General features: G+C 43.5%; 1 long non-coding RNA gene across 1 annotated transcript; it reads right to left on the bottom strand.

Moving 5' to 3' along the window:
- Positions 1 to 5,147: 5,147 nt before the first annotated feature.
- On the bottom strand, positions 5,148 to 18,192 carry LOC143793742 (uncharacterized). The gene is made up of 3 exons (XR_013220233.1): positions 16,766 to 18,192; positions 12,844 to 12,950; positions 5,148 to 5,330 (listed from the first exon to the last, which is right to left on the bottom strand). It is a non-coding gene; the product is annotated as an uncharacterized LOC143793742 (long non-coding RNA).
- Positions 18,193 to 19,164: the final 972 nt, after the last annotated feature.

Below are 19,164 nucleotides of genomic sequence, written 5' to 3'. Positions count from 1 at the left end.
GATTTGGTTTGGTTGTCTTCCCGTCATGTTCCTATGAAGGTCTCTTTCCCTAAGTTTAAGCCTCGGTTTATTGGTCCTTATAGGATTTCTGAGATTATTAATCCGGTGTCTTTTCGATTGGCGCTTCCGGCCTCTTTTGCTATCCATAATGTCTTCCATAGATCTTTATTGTGGAAATATGTGGTGCCCGTTATTCCCTCTGTTGATCCTCCGGCCCCTGTTTTGGTTGATGGGGAGTTGGAGTATGTGGTTGAGAAGATTTTGGATTCTCGTTTTTTGAGGCGGAGGCTTCAGTACCTTGTCAAATGGAAGGGTTATGGCCAGGAGGATAATTCTTGGGTTTTTGCTTCTGATGTCCATGCTGCTGATCTGGTCCGTGCCTTTCATCTGGCTCGTCCTGATCGGCCTGGGGGCGCTGGTGAGGGTTCGGTGACCCCTCCTCAAGGGGAGGGTACTGTTGTGAATTCTGCTTTTGGGTTCCCTCCGGTGGTAGTAGGTGGTAATGCAGTTGTCCCTGGGTTGCAGTCCTGGTCAGGTGTGTCTGCTGATTGCAGCTCTGACTGGGGTATTTAGGTGTGCAGGATTCATTAGTCCTTGCCAGTTGTCAATTGTTGTTGGGAGGTGTAGGACCTCTGCCTGGTTCCTCCTGCCTTTCTGCCAAATCAGCAAAGATAAGTGTCTGGGTTTTTTTTCCTGTGGCACACATGCTGTGTGCTTCACAATTCAGTGCTATTCTTTGTGTTTTCTTGTCCAGCTTAGATTGTGTCAGTATTTTCTCAGTATTGTTGGATTCTCTGGAGTGGCAGATATACATTCCATGTCTTTAGTTAGATTGTGGAACTTTTTGTATTATCTGTTGTGGATATTTTTGGAAGGGTTTTAATACTGACTGCCTAGTAATCTGTCCTATCCTTTCCTATTTAGCTAGAGTGGCCTCTTTTGCTAAATCCTGTTTTCTACCTGCGTGTGTCTATTCTTCTCCTACTCACAGTCATTCATGGGGGGCTGCCTATCCTTTGGGGGTCTGCTCTGAGGCAAGATAGCATTCCTATTTCCATCTATAGGGGTATTTAGTCCTCCGGTTGTGTCGAGGTGTCTAGGGTTTGTTAGGCACACCCCACGGCTACTTCTAGTTGTGGTGTTAGTTCAGGATTTGCGGTCAGTACAGATTCCACCGACTCCAGAGAAAGTTTTCATGCAGCTCCAAGGTCACCAGATCATAACACTATCCCCACCCCACATATACACTTCAGTCTCTGGAAAAATAAATAAATAAAGGTCCAAAGACCGTAACTCAGGGAAAAGACAGTGAGTCCAAACATGGACGTCAGGGAAGCAGCATGCATGAACCAGATGATCGGGAATAAAGTTGCAACCATATATCTAACATCTAAGGTGCAATAGTGCATGGCAAGAAATGCAGCGCTTACCAACAGATGAGTGGAAACAAGGAGGGGGGTGGATGGAGGGTCCCGACGCGCGTTTCGTGGCAGCTAGAGGCCGCTTTCTCAAGGGAGTGTGACCTTTATTTATTTATTTTTCCAGGGACTGAAGTGTACATGTGGGTTGGGGATAGGTGTGGGTGGGGTTCATAACAGTCTGCATTGTTTTTTAGTGTTCTATATATTGTTGTGACATTTTTACCTTTTCTATGATATAATTAAATGATATGATATCTTTTAGATATAATCAGTTTGCTCTTTTTGTCCTCCTGCTGTTATCATTTACCACCTTAGAAGTCTCCAGTCCTTTCTCTCAAACCATTTTCTAGTGCTTTTTGAAGTGTGTTTTGGGTCATTTTCCTGCTGGAAGACCCATGACATCTGAGGGAGACCCAGCTTTCTCACACTGGGCCCTACATTATGCTGCAAAATTTGTTGGTAGTCTTCAGACTTCATAGTGCCATGCACACGGTCAAGCAGTCCAGTGCCAGAGGCAGCAAAGCAACCCCAAAACATCAGGGAACCTCCGCCATGTTTGACTGTAGGGACCGTGTTCTTTTCTTTGAATGCCTCTTTTTTTCTCCTGTAAACTCTATGTTGATGTCTTTGCCCAAAAAGCTCTACTTTTGTCTCATCTGACCAGAGAACATGCTTCCAAAACTTTTTAGGTTTTTTCAGGTAAGTTTTGGCAAGCTCCAGCCTGGCTTTTCTATGTCTCGGGGTAAGAAGTGGGGTCTTCCTGGGTCTCCTACCATACAGTCCCTTTTCATTCAGACGCCGATGGATAGTACGGGTTGACACTGTTGTACCCTCGGACTGCAGGGCAGCTTGAACTTGTTTGGATGTTAGTCGAGGTTCTTTATCCAACATCTGCACAATCTTGTGTTGAAATCTCTTGTCAATTTTTCTTTTCCGTTCACATCTAGGGAGGTTAGCCACAGTGCCATGGGCTTTAAACTTCTTGTTGACACTGTGCACGGTAGACACAGGAACATTCAGGTCTTTGGAGATGGACTTGTAGCCTTGAGATTGCTCATGCTTCCTCACAATTTGGTTTCTCAAGTCATCAGACAGTTCTTTGGTCTTCTTTCTTTTCTCCATGCTCAATGTGGTACACACAAGGACACAGGACAGAGGTTGAGTCAACTTTAATCCATGTCAACTGGCTGCAAGTGTGATTTAGTTATTGCCAACACCTGTTAGGTGCCACAGGTAAGTTACAGGTGCTGTTAATTACACAAATTAGAGAAGCATCACATGATTTTTTGAACAGTGCCAAAACTTTTGTCCACCCCCTTTTTTATGTTTGGTGTGGAATTATATCCAATTTGGCTTTAGGACAATTCTTTTTGTGTTTTTTTCATTTAAGACAAATTAAATGAAGATAATAATACCAAAGAATTAGTGTTTGCAATCATTTTCAGGAAGAAACTGAGTATTATCTGACAGAATTGCAGGGGTGTCTATACTTTTGGCCACAACTGTACATAGTGATAAAGTAGTCTTGAAATTGCTAAGACATTGGGGGGTAATCAAAGAACCATTAAAACTTTTGTTGTAAATAGTCAACAGGGTAAAAAAAAATGAGTTGAGGAAAAAAGCAGCATCTAATATGAAGTGACCAGGAAGCCATTATCCTACTGTGCTGAACTGCAACTTCCATCGAGGCCCAGAAGTACAAGGTGTTTAAAGCTCAGGGACATAGCCGAAGTGAGGGAGACTGAAACCTGACCACCCCTGAGCAAGACACAGTCGCGGAACCGTTAATATTGTATCAAGATATATTTGAAGACAGATTTTTCAAAAGTTTTATGGAATGATGACATGACAGTGACTAATGATGGACCAGATGGATGGACCCATGGCTGGATCAGTAATGGGCACAGGCTACCACTTTGATGCCAGCAAGTTGGAGATGGGGTACTGCTATGGGCTGATATTTTTACAAGTGAGCTTGTTGAACCTACTGCCAGTTTTTAGAATATACTTTCTTCAAGCAGTGGTACAAGAAAAAGTCTTCGTCTTTCAAGAAAACCATCAATTTTATGCAGGACAATGCTCCATTGCATGCATCAAAGTCTCCACTGCTTGGCTGCCAGTAATAGCCTTAAAGATGAAAGACTAATGACATGCCTCTTCCTCATCGGACCTAAACCTTTTGAGAACTTGTGGGCGCTTCATAAATCGAACCTGTCAGCAGTTTTGGCCACTATAAGAGACTTCCACTGCCTTTATTATACTCGCCAGGGGGGGAGGTCTGGTCCAATGGCTGTCACAGGTCCGGGTCCGGCACCTCCCATCTTTTTGCGATGCCATCCTCCTGTTGCTTCATCGCTCCCTGGCATCGCGCTCCAGCGCAGGCGCACTTATCTGCCCTGTTGAGAGCAGAGCCAAGTACTGCAGTGCGCAGGCGCCGGGAAAGGTCAGAGAGGCCAAGCACCTGCGCACTGCAGTACTTTACACTGCCCTTAACAGGACAGATAGGTGCGCCAGGAAAGGAGCAGCCCAAAGTTGAGATTAAGAAACTGTAAGACTCCGTGAATGGAAAACTTATAACTGGTATTGAAAAGAAGGGCAGCTAAATTGGTCAACGAAATATATATAGATATATTTTTGTATATTTTGACATACTTAAGTGCGGATTACATGCGGTTTTGATGCATTTCTGCTGCAGAAAGGCACTAAAAACACATGTACGTGTTTTTTACCTGCAGGAATTTCTGTACCTAATGCAAGTCTATGGGGAAATTCCTCGCAGAAAACTCAGTGCATCCGCAAGAGAAATTGACATGCTGCAGATTTGAAAAAATGCACCGGAAGCGAGTTTGTGCTGCGTTAAAGAGAAGCACAGTGGGAAGGAGATTTTCAGAAATCCCATCCACTTTGCCAGAACTGTAAGATGCTGCATTTTTGACACAGCAAAAACATGCAGCATCAAAACACACCAAAAGCTCATCGTGGGAACGTAGTCTAAGGGTTATGGTATATTTGTAGAGCTTGAGTTACTCCGGATGCAATGTTACCAAACGTGTACTTCTTTGTGTACTTTCGTTTTTACAGAAAACTGAATTTTTAGTGGCAAAGATTTTTTTTCTGATATTTTTTCATACTTTTTAGATTTTTTAAATTTTCACAATTTCTACTCCTTTTTTTTTTGTCCCCCATTGGTCCTGTACAGTAATCATGCCCCCTGTTTGATCCCTAAATTAATAATGTATGTTCCCTATTAGGGCCCCCATCCTGTTATAATGTCCTCTGTCCTGACTCCCATCTTGTATGAATGTCGACCATTCTTGCAATATTGTCCCTCATCCTGCAATAATGTTTCCCATACTGTAATAATGTCCCACATCCTTAAATAGTGGTCCCTTTTCTGTAATTATGTCTTTTGTCTTGGCTCTTTTCTTTAATATTGTCACTTGTCCAGTAAAAATATTTCCAATTCTGTAATAATGTCCCCCATTCAAGCCCCTTTCTTTTATAATGCCCCCCATCCTGGCTATTGCATTGTAATAATGTCCCCAATCCTAGCCCTTTTCATTAATAATGGCTCCCATCCTATAATAATGTCACCTGTCCTGGCCCCATCCTGTAACAATGTCCTTCAGTCTGGCCCCTATCCTGCAACAATGTGTCCTATTCTGTAATAATTTCTCCCATTCTATCCCCGTTCTTTAATAATGTCCCTCATCCTGGTCCCCATGCTGTAATAATGACCCCTATCCTGACCACCATCCTGCCGCTCTTCGCATACACATTTAAAAAAAATTATTCTTCTCACCTGTCTCTATATCCACAATCAGCAACGTCCTCTTCCTTCTCCATAGCCAGAGCATTGGGACGGGGAAGAGCACTGCAGTGACGTCATGGATCCGGTGGCTCTCTGCACTGCAAGATAGTTCAACTAGATATGTGTCCAGGGACAATCATTAAGCTGAAACAGGCGCTGGTTTCAGCGGGACCACTTCCTCCCCTGGCACAATCACAGTTGTAGAAGGTATGTTATATATCTGGTCTCCAGTGCTCTGAGGACAGCATGTTTGAGACCCATGGTCTGTCTATACTATATGGTATTTGTGTTGGTATATGTGTGGATAAGAAAATGTATGGAAATATATGGGGCAGAATGGAGTTGCCCAACAATTAATAATTAGCTCAAATAAATTATAAAATTTACTTTTAGTTGGATTCATTTTCAAATATGACAAAAAATTGATTTTACATACTTATAAAACCAGTTAGAAACCGCACTTGAGGAAAAAAAAAAAAAAAAAAACATATAGAGTGACCCCAAGGATAAATGTCAAGCAGAGCAACAATACTACTACAATTGGTGGAATAGTGGTATAAAATGGTTAAATGATGGAACTACAATACTTCAACAAAATGGCCGATAGGCTCCTCCTGCTTGTGACGTCACTTCCAGTATGAAGCGCTGAGGAGCTCAAAAAAGGGGGGGAGAAGGAGACTAACCAACGCGTTTCAAAGAGGCTGCGCTATTCTTCATCAGGGTTTTTTCTCACTCCTCGTGGTCTCCAGGAAGCGCTGCCGGCCGGAGCGCCCCTGGTCCCACACTGTGCTCCACCACCCGGCACTAACAGTGCCGCAGCCCCAGTCATCTGCAACCTACAATCGGCAAGTAATTCCTCAGCAGCGCACTGCACGCCGCAGCACCCAACACATATAGGTAAGCTGACGGCCATCGGTTTCTCTTGGGTGTCAGGATTACAGACTTACTGTGCGGGCAGTTTGTTGAAGTATTGTAGTTCCATCATTTAACCATTTTATACCACTATTCCACCAATTGTAGTAGTATTATTGCTCTGCTTGACATTTATCCTTGGGGTCACTCTATATGTTCTTTTTCTTTTTTCCTCAAGCGCAGTTTCTACCTGGTTTTATAAGTTTCATGTATACGGGTGGGCACTACCCTGTTTGATTCCAGCAGCTGAGGAGGATTGTTTTCTAGGGTGAGCGCCAGTGTTATTCCATATTTCTGATTTTACATACTGCTTTTAGTACCATCAAGTATTCGTTCAATTCCCTCTCAAGAGATCCACCTAATAAGTCCAGTGCTAATGGTCACTAGTGTCACTACCCATGGTCTTTTGTGAATATGTGCCGTTATGTAGGCCAGTCAATATGAATCAGTGAATTAGAGGAGGCTTCTTACCGAAAATACTAAATACTCCAGGTTTTAAGAAGGAGTTAGAGAACAACGGGGAGCGACATGATGAGAATGTAACAGAAATATCTAAGGTCAGGAGACACTAAAAATAATTCCAATTTAAAAATTGTTAATTTTTGTGTAACAAATAAATGATATTTAATTGTGAGGAAAGTTCTTCTGCTTTAGAGTACATGACTAATAAAGTGTTATAGCAATAAGAATAACGTTTCACCCAGATTTTGACCTCTTATACCTATTTTGTAGAACTGCAAACATCCTCATATGAATTTGATAAATGGATATGCTGGCTTGGCCTTTCATATCCTAAAATCCCAAGGCAATATCCTGAGTTCCCTTTGCTTCAGGTTTGTCAACATTTTATGCTATGGTGGAATTTATTTTATGTTTTACAATACAATTTACAAAACCCCCATCCCATATTCAGCTGCTGAATTCTGATAAAACTCCTCATGCCAAGTAAGATGGTCTTCTGTTATCCCACTTATTTTTCTTTACCTTGGTTGCATTAATAATCAGGGATTTACATCCTAAAACATATAACTGAAAATCTTCCATTGGTGCTAAAATATATTGTTATATTTATCTTGCACAGACAGAAAGGGTACAAAGGATATTACCTACTGAAAGCCATGACTGTGGGGGGCACGGGAAACAGACAAAAAGCTTGAGAGGGTTGTAAAACACTTCATGATCATTCCTGTCCATGCTTCTAGACACGGTAAAGTAACACCTCTTCTAATCAACTGACTCCAACCATTTCATTTGAGGAAACATTTTTAAGATGGTCATTTTATCTATATCTGTGAGGGGTCATAATTTAGTATTTGTATATGACCATGGGTGTAGCTAATTGGGGTAATAGGTAATAGGAGCTTGTGGCAGGGGGGTAACTATAGTGGGTGTAGGGTTTGGAGGCTAATACAGTTGAAGACCAGCGATAGTTGAAGGTCCTGTTGGGGATTTTGCATTTGGGCATATGAGTTTGTGATAGTTGGAGGCCCTGTTGGGGATTTTGCATTTGGGCTCATGAGCTTGTGATAGTTGGAGACCTTGTTGGGGTTTTGACATTTGGACTCAAGAGCTTCAAGTTACACCAGTGGTTTTTGGGCCATAATAAATGAAGGGGGCCAAAAACCCCTCTGCCACATCTAAAAACTCGAGTATTATAAATGATTCTTGGGCAGTGGGGCCCCTTTAAAAATTGTGCATTGAGGTCATAGAGCATTACATTACAATGTTGACTTTATAAGTAAGACCCCCATTCACATTACATAAAAGTCAGCCCAGCCATCAAATGTGTAAGGGGTCCTCCTGCAATATATGATGTGTGGGGAAAGAAGGATCCAGTTATTGGAAATCAAAGGTTGATCCTTTTTTTCGGCACGGAGATAAGCTGCTGCCGATCCGAACACTTCTGTGGATGAGGGAGTCAGAAGAGATAGCTGCCAGCTGAATGATCCAGCGGTCGACAGCTTTATGTAAAACCCCAGGTAACCGGTTGTTACAGTGATGTTGCTTTCCCTTCGGGGAGGGTAATATCAAGCTTGGAGGTAAGGAGGATTCCCTTTACCAGGTAAAGCACCTACATTCAACACATTCTGAATCCAGGCCAGAGGGGGGAGCTCTGAACCCAGATTCAGGGGTGCTTCCCCCAGATATATGTATTCTGGTCTGGAGGAGGAGGCAGTCAGTTGTTCAGAGGAGTTGGAGGAGAGAGGAGTAAGAGCAGAGAGTGGAGCCGTGCAGCCAGGTTTGTGCTGCAGCTCCAGAAACGGAAGATAACCTGAAGGGTTGGAATATTAGTGAGCATCTGAGGAAAGAAGCACAGGAGAAGGAAGGAGCTTAGAGGGGAACTGTGACCGGGCACCCTCTGAGCCGAAGCGCAGGAACCGGGCATCGGGAGCCCGAGGCTGTGTTATACTCCAGGTTGCACAGCAGAACTGGAGGGCAAAGTACTTTAAGTAATTTGCCCGCACCCACACCCGAAGGTGAAGCAGTACACGAAGAGCCCGGGTCATGATAGAGACCCTGTAAAAATGCTCGCACTGCCCACCATACGGGTAACTGTCCTAGGACAGGAGAGAGAGGACTTCGTCAGGGAGCCACAAGCAGCAAGGACCTCGCATATGAGTGCGAGAAGGAAGGCTTACGGACCTCACCTGGGAAAGGGATCCACCACTGCCTCAAGGCCGGCCGGACCATATCACCACCTGTTGCTGGTACCCTGGACTGTGGCCTGATTAAACCAGTAAACCAGGTAAAGACTGCAACTCTGTGTCCTCCGTTTATTTACTGGCAACACACCATCCTTGCCCACTACACCAGGAACCCAGCTTCACCTGTGGGAAGCTACACCATCCCAGCTGCAGTTTCATCACCCCCAGAGGACCCCTTTAAGCAGCGTCGGTCACCCCTGACCGAGTACCACAGGTGGCATCACAAACTTTTATTGCTTTACAACTCCCTTTAACAACTATCCCTTTTACTTGGGTGCCCAAGGCCACAGACCGGGTCGCCACCACCATGACCACCCCTTTAACGACAACCAGACCCGGTACCGAGTATCCCCAGGCCCTGGCGGTTGACTCATATATATCTACGTCATGTGTTATGAGAGTTTAGTTAATGACTAGTGTTGAGCGATACCATCCGATACTTGAAAGTATCGGTATCGGAAAGTATCGGCCGATACCGGCAAAGTATCGGATCCAATCCGATACCGATACCCGATACCAATACAAGTCAATGGGACTCAAGTATCGGACGGTATTCCTGATGGTTCCCAGGGTCTGAAGGAGAGGAAACTCTCCTTCAGGCCCTGGGATCCATATAAATGTGTAAAAGAAAGAATTAAAATAAAAAATATCGCTATACTCACCTCTCCGACGCAGCCTGGACCTCAGCGAGGGAACCGGCAGCGTTGTTTGTTTAAAATTCGCGCTTTTACTTGGTTACGTGAAGTCCCGGCTTCTGATTGGTCAGGGCGGCCATGTTGCCGGGACGCGGACCAATCACAGCAAGCCGTGACGAAATTACGTCACGGCTTGCTGTGATTGGGCCGCGTCCCGGCAACATGGCCGCCATTCACCAATCACAAGCCGGGACGTCACGGGAGGCTGGACACGCGCCCATTTTAAAAAGCGCGCGTGTCCAGCCTCCAGTGACGTCCTGGCTTATGATTGGTCACGGCGCCCATGTTGCCGGGACGCGGACCAATCACAGCAAGCCGTGACGAAATTACGTCACGGCTTGCTGTGATTGGTCCGCGTCCCGGCAACATGGCCGCCATTCACCAATCACAAGCCGGGACGTCACGGGAGGCTGGACACGCGCCCATTTTAAAAAGCGCGCGTGTCCAGCCTCCAGTGACGTCCCAGCTTATGATTGGTCACGGCGCCCATGTTGCCGGGACGCGGACCAATCACAGCAAGCCGTGACGAAATTACGTCACGGCTTGCTGTGATTGGTCCGCGTCCCGGCAACATGGCCGCCATTAACCAATCACAAGCCGTGACGTCACGGGAGGCTGGACACGCGCGCTTTTTAAAATGGGCGCGTGTCCAGCCTCCCGTGACGTCCCGGCTTGTGATTGGTTGCGCCGCGATCAACCAATCACAAGCCGGGAGGCTGGACACGCGCGCATTTTAAAATTTTAAAATGGGCGCGTGTCCAGCCTCCCGTGACGTCCCGGCTTGTGATTGGTTGCGCCGCGGTCAACCAATCACAAGCCGGGAGGCTGGACACGCGCGCATTTTAAAATTTTAAAATGCGCGCGTGTCCAGCCTCCCGGCTTGTGATTGGTTGATCGCGGCGCAACCAATCACAAGCCGGGACGTCACGGGAGGCTGGACACGCGCCCATTTTAAAATGCGCGCGTGTCCAGCCTCCCGTGACGTCACGGCTTGTGATTGGTTGCGTCTCCCATGTGACTGCGACGCAACCAATCACAAAGCCGGGACGTAATTTTAAAATCCTTAAGGACCTGAAATTACGTCACGGCTTGCTGTGATTGGTTGCGTCGCCCATGTGACTGCGACGCAACCAATCACAACGCCGGAACGTAATTTTAAAATCCTGAAGGACCTGAAATTACGTCACGGCTTGCTGTGATTGGTTGCGTCCCGGTCACATGGGCGGCACGCAACCAATCACAAGCCGGGACTCACGTAAATGAAAGAAAAGCGCGAAGTTTAAACAAAGAACGCTGCCGCTTCCCTCGGTAAGGTGCAGGCTGCGTCGGAGAGGTGAGTATAGCAATATTTTTTATTTTAATTCTCTCTTTTACACATTTTTACATTAATGTTGTTTCGATACCGATACCCGATATCACAAAAATATCGGATCTCGGTATCGGAATTCCGATACAGCAAGTATCGGCCGATACCCGATACTTGCAGTATCGGAATGCTCAACACTATTAATGACGCATCAGGTGATATACATTGAGGGAAAAATGGGTTTAGTCAGCCACCAATTGTGTAAGTTCTCCCACTTAAAAAGATGAGAGAGGCCTGTAATTGACATCATAGGTAGAACACAACTATGAGAGCCAAAATGAGAAAACAAATCCAGAAATTCACCAAGATTTATTTTGCATATTATGGTGGAAAATAAGTATTTGGTCATTAACAAAAGTTCATCTCAATATTTTGTTTTATATCCTTTGTTGGTAATGACAGTGGTCAAACGTTTTCTGTAAGTCTTCTCAAAGCTGGCACACACTGTTGGTGGTATGTTGGCCCATTCCGACATGCAGATCTCCTCTAGAGCAGAGATGTTTTGGGCCTGTCGCTAAGCAACACGGACTTTCAACTCCCTCCAAAGGTTTTCTATGGGGTTGAAATCGGGAGACTGGCTAGGCCACTCCAGGACCTGCATATGCTTCTTACGAAGCCACTCCTTCATTGCTCTGGCGGTGTGCTTGGGATCATGCTGAAAGACCCATCCACGTTTCATCTTCAATGCCCTTGCTGATGGAAGGAGGTTTGCACTCAAAATCTCACGATACATGGCCCCATTCATTCTTTCATGTTCAGGGATCAGTCGTCCTGGTCCCTTTGCAGAGAATCAGCCCCAAAGTATGATGTTGCCACCCCTTGCTTCACAGTAGGTATGGTGTTCTTTTGATGCAACTCAGCATTCTGTCTCTTCCAAACATGACGAGTTTTGTTTCTACCAAACAGTTCTACTTTGGTTTCATCAGACCATATGACATTCTCCTAATACTCTTATGGATAATACAAATGCTCTCTAGCAAACTTCAGACGGGCCCGGACATGTACTGGCTTAAGCAGGGGGACACGTCTAGCACTGCAGGATTTGTGTCCCTGGCAGCGTAGTGTGTTACTGATGGTACCCTTTGTTACGGTGGTCCCAGTTCCATGCAGGTCATTCACTAGGTCCCCTCATGTGGTTGTGGGATTTTTGCTGATTATCAGTGGTCTTGTATGTCTTCCATTTTCTTATTATTGCTCCCACAGTTAATTTCATCACACCACGCTGCTTGCCTATTGCAGATTCAGTCTTCCCCAGCCTGGTACAGGGCTACAATTTTGTTTCTGGTGTCCTTTAACAGCTCTTTTGTCTTCACCATAGCGGAGTTTGGAGTGTGACTGTTTGAGGTTGTGGACAGGTGTCTTTTATACTGATAACTAGTTCAAACAGGTGCCATTACTACAGGTAATGAGTGGAGGACAGATGAGCCTCTTAAAGAAGAAGTTGCAGGTCTGTGAGAGCCAGAAATTTTGCGTGTTGTTAGGTGACCAAATACTTATTTTCCACCATATTTTGCTAAATAAATCTTGCCAAATCAGGCAAGGTGATTTTCTGGATTTGTTTTCTCATTTTGACTCTCATAGTTGTGGTCTACCTATGATGTCAATTACTGGCCTCTCTCATCTTTTTAAGTGGGAGAACTGGCACAATTGGTGGTTGACTAAATACTTTTTCACCCACTGTATACTGATCAGGAGATTGTGAAGGAGCTAATTAAACTGCTACCTAACTACACGAGTGGTTGAAAGTACATATTGGTGTTTTTATATAGTTTCCTGCTTGGATGTGGATGAACAAGCACTCAAAGAGCTCAGTTCATGTTAAACCCTTATAACAGCTTTTGTGATCTAGAAATAAAAATAGCTCAACTAAATGATAGTTTTGTCTCACCAAAGGCATATAATAGCATCTGCCTCTGTCGAAGAACTCGGTTACCTGTTTGGAGCTTCTTCAGATGTACGAGCATCTCTGATAATAGAGATAATCATAGCTTCAGAAGTGCCTCGATGATGGATACATTCATTCAGGGCCAAGCTCTAAATCTACAATCAAGAGAAAAGAAAGAATGAAAATATCTTAAGGTGCTCAGCTGTTGTGAATTGTTACTGCTATCTAGGATAAGCTTTGGCAAGGTAGTCACGCTGTACATGTAGTCCTACCTGTGAGTATTACTAGATTGATAAATGGTTTTGCTGAAAAAGATTTCGTATAATTTTTATTTTATTCTATTCAGTGATTTACAGTAAACTCTGTATGCACATTCATCCAGGGCATCAATGAATAGGATAGTTACTTGTGAACTAGACTGTCTATCTGACCCCTCTTAAAAGGGGGCATGGGCAGGTAACCTCCCCCTTCTCTTATACATGGGTAAAGAAAGTATAACACTTTTGAGACTGCTTAACATGCACTTCTATACTAAAACCTTGTGAAGCTTCTCTGGGAACAATTTATGCACCCAATTGGTTAGAATTACTATCCTCTACCTATCTCTTATATTCCACATTGCACTTGTCACTTTAACCCTTTTTTGGAATTGTGAATATCATCTACATATTTACATACCAAAGTCCTGAATTTCCTATTCAGGTGATTGACATATTATTGCACCTGGATTTCACTGGATATATACTTCTGATGCACTTGTTACCTTATTTGTTTGGACTCATAAATAATAATGTATGTACAGTGCCTTGCGAAAGTATTCGGCTCCCTGGAACTTTTCAACCTTTTCCCACATATCATGCTTCAAACATAAAGATACCTAATGTAAATTTTTGGTGAAGAATCAACAACAAGTGGAACAAAATTGTGAAGTTGAACAAAATTTATTGGTTATTTTAAGTTTTTGTGGAAAATCAAAAACCGAAAAGTGGGGCGTACAATATTATTCGGCCCCTTTACTTTCAGTGCAGCAAACTCACTCCAGAAGTTCATTGTGGATCTCTGAATAATCTAATGTTGTCCTAAATGCCTAATGATGATAAATATAATCCACCTGTGTTTAATCAAGTCTCCGTATAAATGCACCTGCTCTGTGATAGTCTCGGGGTTCTGTCTGAAGCACAGAGAGCATCATGAAGACCAAGGAACACAACAGGCAGGTCCGTGATACTGTTGTGGAGAAGTTTAAAGCCGGATTTGGATAAAAAATTATTTCCAAAACATTAAACATCCCAAGGAGCACCGTGCAAGCGATCATTTTGAAATGGAACGAGTATCATACCACTGCAAATCTACCAAGACCCGGCCGTCCCTCTAAACTTTCATCTCAAACAAGGAGAAGACTGATCAGAGATGCAGCCAAGAGGCCCATGATCACTCTGGATGAACTGCAGAGATCTACAGCAAAGGTGGGACAGTCTGTCCATAGGACAACAATCAGTTGCACACTGCACAAAACAGGCCTTTATGGAGGAGTGGCAAGAAGAAAGCCATTTCTCAAAGATATCCATAAAAAGTGTTGTTTAAAGTTTGCAACAAGCCACCTGGGAGACACACCAAACATGTGGAAGAAGGTGCTCTGGTCAGATGAAATAAAAATGGAACTTTTTGGCAATAATGCCAAACGATATGTTTGGCATAAAGGCAACACAGCTAATCACCCTGAACACACCATCCCCACTATCAAACATGGTGGTGGCATCATCATGGTTTGGGCCTGCTTTTCTTCAGCAGGAACAGGGAAGATGGTTAAAATTGATGGGAAGATGGATGGAGCCAAATACAGGACCATTCTTGAAGAAAACCTGTTGGAGTCTGCAAAAGACCTGAGACTGGGACGGAGATTTGTCTTCCAACAAGACAATGATCCCAAGCATAAAGCAAAATCTACAATGGAATGGTTCACAAATAAACGTATCCAGGTGTTAGAATGGCCAAGTCAAAGTCCAGACCTCAATCCAATCGAGAATCTGTGGAAAGAGCTGAAAACTGCTGTTCACAAACGATCTCCATCAAACCTCATTGTGCTCGAGCTGTTTGTCAAGGAAGAATGGGCAAGAATTTCAGTCTCTCGATGTACAAATCTGAGAGAGACATACCCCAAGAGACTTGCAGCTGTAATCGCAGCAAAAGGTGGCGCAACAAAGTATTAAGTTAAAGGGGCCGAATAATATTGCACGCCCCACTTTTCAGTTTTTGAATTTCCACAAAAATTTAAAATAACCAATAAATTTTGTTCAACATCACAATTGTGTTCCATTTGTTGTTGATTCTCCACCAAAAATTTACATTTGGTATCTTTATGTTTAAAGCATGATATGTGGGAAAAGGTTGAAAAGTTCCAGGGAGCCGAATACTTTCTCAAGGCACTGTATCCTTATGCCAAAGTTTTTGAACTTCCAATTCTGTGATAATATGTTTTTTGCACTTGCATTTTTTTGGCATAATTCTGTATAGTTGATATTTTACATCCCCTATACTGGCTCAGGATGCTTATCTGTGCCTAGAATTTGTGATCTCCCTATATAGGTGTGGGGATAGTCCTGCTTGATCTTTACTTGTATTGTTATTTTGTTTGACTTCTTAGTACTCCATTTCTGCCATTTTTAAATATTTTAATGTGTATTAATAAAGTATTTTTGTTTTTATATATTCTTATATCATCATTTTGGTGAGGGTAGTTTACTCCATTCCTTCTTTTCTTTATTTCAATTTGTATTGGAGTGGGAGTACATCACTATTATTATCACAATGCTCTGTTGGGGAACTCTATATCAGAAGGTTATGTTCTCAGACTAATTTAGAATATATTTATGCTATATGATATCCTTGATAGCTATCTACATTACATACGTACATAACCATTAGGAGCAAATGAGCATGGCTAGGCCTGTGTGATGCCGTAGTGGCAGGTGTAACTTGCTGTTATTACCAGTCATCATTATGTGAATGGTAGGTCACCGGTGAACATTGCTGTTATAAGAAGAAGCTTCACAATTTCGGCTAATACTGAGGATCAAGATTTGGTGGTTGTACATACTTAACAATTGGAAAAAGTCTTTTAACACAGTAAACTGAACAGTTTAGTACACTGTGGCAGTATAATAGATGGTAGACCTTGGTCACATTTCAAGGATGGCTCAGCTACCTGATCTGGTTGGTCTCTCATGAGTAGCCACTTATACAGTGCTCATCCTCTAGCCTGCCCAAATGATGCTATCACTGTATATACAACAACATGTCCCTATTATAATAAAATATTTTATACATATCGAAAAGTATAGCCATCGATTGCTGTGTACAGATATTTACAAGCAATGTGTGACGCTAGTCGCTACTTATGAACAACCGCAAGGCAAAGATGACAGGGAGTCTATGGTCAAAAGTCAGGAGAGTATGTCATAAACAGAGGGGTGAGGCAAAGCCATAGTGAGGTCACAGTCCCGGGTCAGAATTCCAAGAAGATAGAAGATCAAGACAAAAGAGCTAGGCAAATATATGGTCAAAGGCAAATCCAAGGTCAGTCAGCAAAAATTAAAATACAAAAACTAAAAGCGCAGAGCAGAGCTACAACTAGCATTGGTGAGAGGCAGACAGCCAGCTAAATAGTCTGGAAATCATTCTGAACAGGAGACACCTATAGGAAACCCAGCACCCCACGGCACTGATTGGGTGACCAGACTGTCACTCACCACACTGCCAGCTCAGCATGCCCATGCCTCAGATGGGATTGCTGAGCTGCGACTCACCAAACAGAGGAGGAATCATGACACAATGCATGCCGGACGATCTAGATGCCCAAAGCATAACTCATGCTACATTCATGATATTGTAAATCAGGCTGAAAGTCTTCTGATAAACTCCATACACGGGAAAATACCTCAGAAAAATAATATTGGAACCTTTTACCCACCTGTACTTGCTCCAGGGCCAGTCTTGCATTTTCTTCTTAGAAAGCCAGTTCCCTCTGTCCTAGTGCGTATCAGGTTACTATGGTAACACGGCATGTACCTCTAATGTCATCATCCAAAGGATTTAGCGTTGGCTCAGGTGGATGTGCACTACTTAATACTACTTAGTATTTAAGCAGCAATTGCACCCTACAACCACGTGCTTTCCAAAAGTATATTTTCAACTCACATTCAGCTCTTCTGTAGCCAGGTACCTGATTTTCTAATCATCTGATCCTGAGTAGGGATTAGCAGATCCTTGGAAGTTCAGGTCCTGATACCCGACCCAAACCTTATTCGAAAGTTCGTTTTGGGTGCAAACTGTACCTGAACTTGATATATAATCCAAGAATAAGAAAAACACGGCACTCCGTTATTGAAATGCTGTTGGGCACAAGTAGGGTATCCGGCCCGTAATCAATAGTCTAAAACAACTTGGCACTCAAAATGCAAAGAAAAAAGTGGTTCATTTATTATGCATCCAGACAATAATAGTTGAACGTTTTCGGTCCTTACTTGGACCTTCTTCAAAACAAAATATTTCAGCGGTGTGGATATCTCCTTCACTATATTGTCTCAATGGGAGATAAAAAGTGCCTGTTGCCTGGGTTTGATGCATATGGAAACGGAGTGTCCGCATGGTATGTTAGCCTGAGTTCTGTACTGTGTGTCCGGTAAGAGAAGTCAGCGCTTCTGTTTGCTGCGAGCTGTGCCACTGTGGGTCTGCGCTGTATTACCCAAACTTGAACCAGAACCTGATTGAAACTGAAAAAATCTCTCTCAACTTCCCCCGGAACTCTGAACATTGCAACGGACTTCCGAGAGAATGTTTAGCACCGGACACTAACTTGTCGGTTGGAACCTCAAACTTATAAGTTCCGGTTCGCTCATCTCTAATCAATACATCTAGCTCTCCTACGACAAAGTGACTATCTACTTAGTTTTGCTGTTCATGAGTTCTACCTGATTATTCAGCTCAGCTACAAAACGCCTGATTGCTTTCTCAACTCGGCTTTTTTTCAGCACTATCCTTATATGCAGCTCTGCTACAATAAGGTGTTTGATTGTCTATTCAGCTCTGTTGTACTTGAGTGTTATCTGCACATCTAGCTCTGCAACAAGAAGAATTCTGATTGTCTACAGAATGCTTGACTGCCTTTTCGTCTCTATGGATTCAAGCTGATGTCTGCACACTCAACTTTGCTGCCTGACACTTCCTGCCCACTCACTTGTCTCTACTGAACCTAGGTGCTGCCCGCACACTCAGCTCAGCTGTACTTAGCACTTCCAGATCCACCTGCCATCCTACATATCCAGCTCTACTGGTTTTTGCTGCTTCACATATTATCTAGCTAGTTAACCTTTGCTGCATCAACATCTTCATGCTCTGAACTACGACTTAGACCTACCTCACCAGGTGAGCCTAGACAAACACTTTAGATATTAATATAGCTCATTTGTGGATTAGAAAAGGAAAACCTTTGAAACCTGATGCATGGTGAGTTTGTCATGTACAGGGAGAGATGCAAGAACTGGGAGGTGAGGCTGGACTTTGGTTAATTTCCTACAGATGCAATGGAAAGAAGGAACCACCATTTGGGGCAAATTTATGTATCTGCTAAAGTGACCATTACCTGGTATGAAACTAAATGGGGCATGTGCCAGCAAGGGCGCACAGTTGGGCCACCTCATGAGGAGGTCTAATGTGTCTCCCATGGGGCAGCAATTTGATGCTTCCAGGACTGTTATTCAGCCGTTCTCCTAGCTACTTGTTAAACGGTCAGCTAGCTGACTGACTGACTGGAGGAAAAAGGGAGAAGCTTGGAAGCCTAAGAACACCATGCCAACTGTGAAACATGGGGGGGCACCATCATGGTGTGGGGTTGTTTTGCTGCAGGAGAGACTGGTGCGCTTCACAAAATAGATGGCATCATGAGAAAAGAAGATTATTTGGCAATACTGAACCAACATCTCAAGACATCAGCCAGGAAGATAAAGCTTGGGCGTAAATGGATCTTCCAAATGGAAATGACTCGAAGCATACTGCCAAAATGGTAACAAAGTGGCTTAACCCCTTAAGCCCCGAGGGTGGTTTGCACGTTAATGACCGGGCCAATTTTTACAATTCTGACCACTGTCCCTTTATGAGGTTATAACTCTGGAACGCTTCAACGGATCTTGGTGATTCTGTTTTCTCGTGACATATTGTATACACTTCATGATAGTGGTAAAAGTTCTTCGATATAACTTGTGTTTATTTGTGAAAAAAACGGAAATTTGGCAAAAATTTTGAAAATTTCACAATTTTCCAACTTTGAATTTTTATGCCCTTAAATCACAGAGATATGTCACGCAAAATACT

The sequence above is a fragment of the Ranitomeya variabilis genome, chromosome 1 (assembly GCF_051348905.1).
Source record: "Ranitomeya variabilis isolate aRanVar5 chromosome 1, aRanVar5.hap1, whole genome shotgun sequence".
NCBI classification, from domain to species: domain Eukaryota; kingdom Metazoa; phylum Chordata; class Amphibia; order Anura; family Dendrobatidae; genus Ranitomeya; species Ranitomeya variabilis.
The sequence above is the reverse complement of the archived record's forward strand: the minus strand, read 5'-3'. Positions and strand labels throughout refer to the sequence as shown.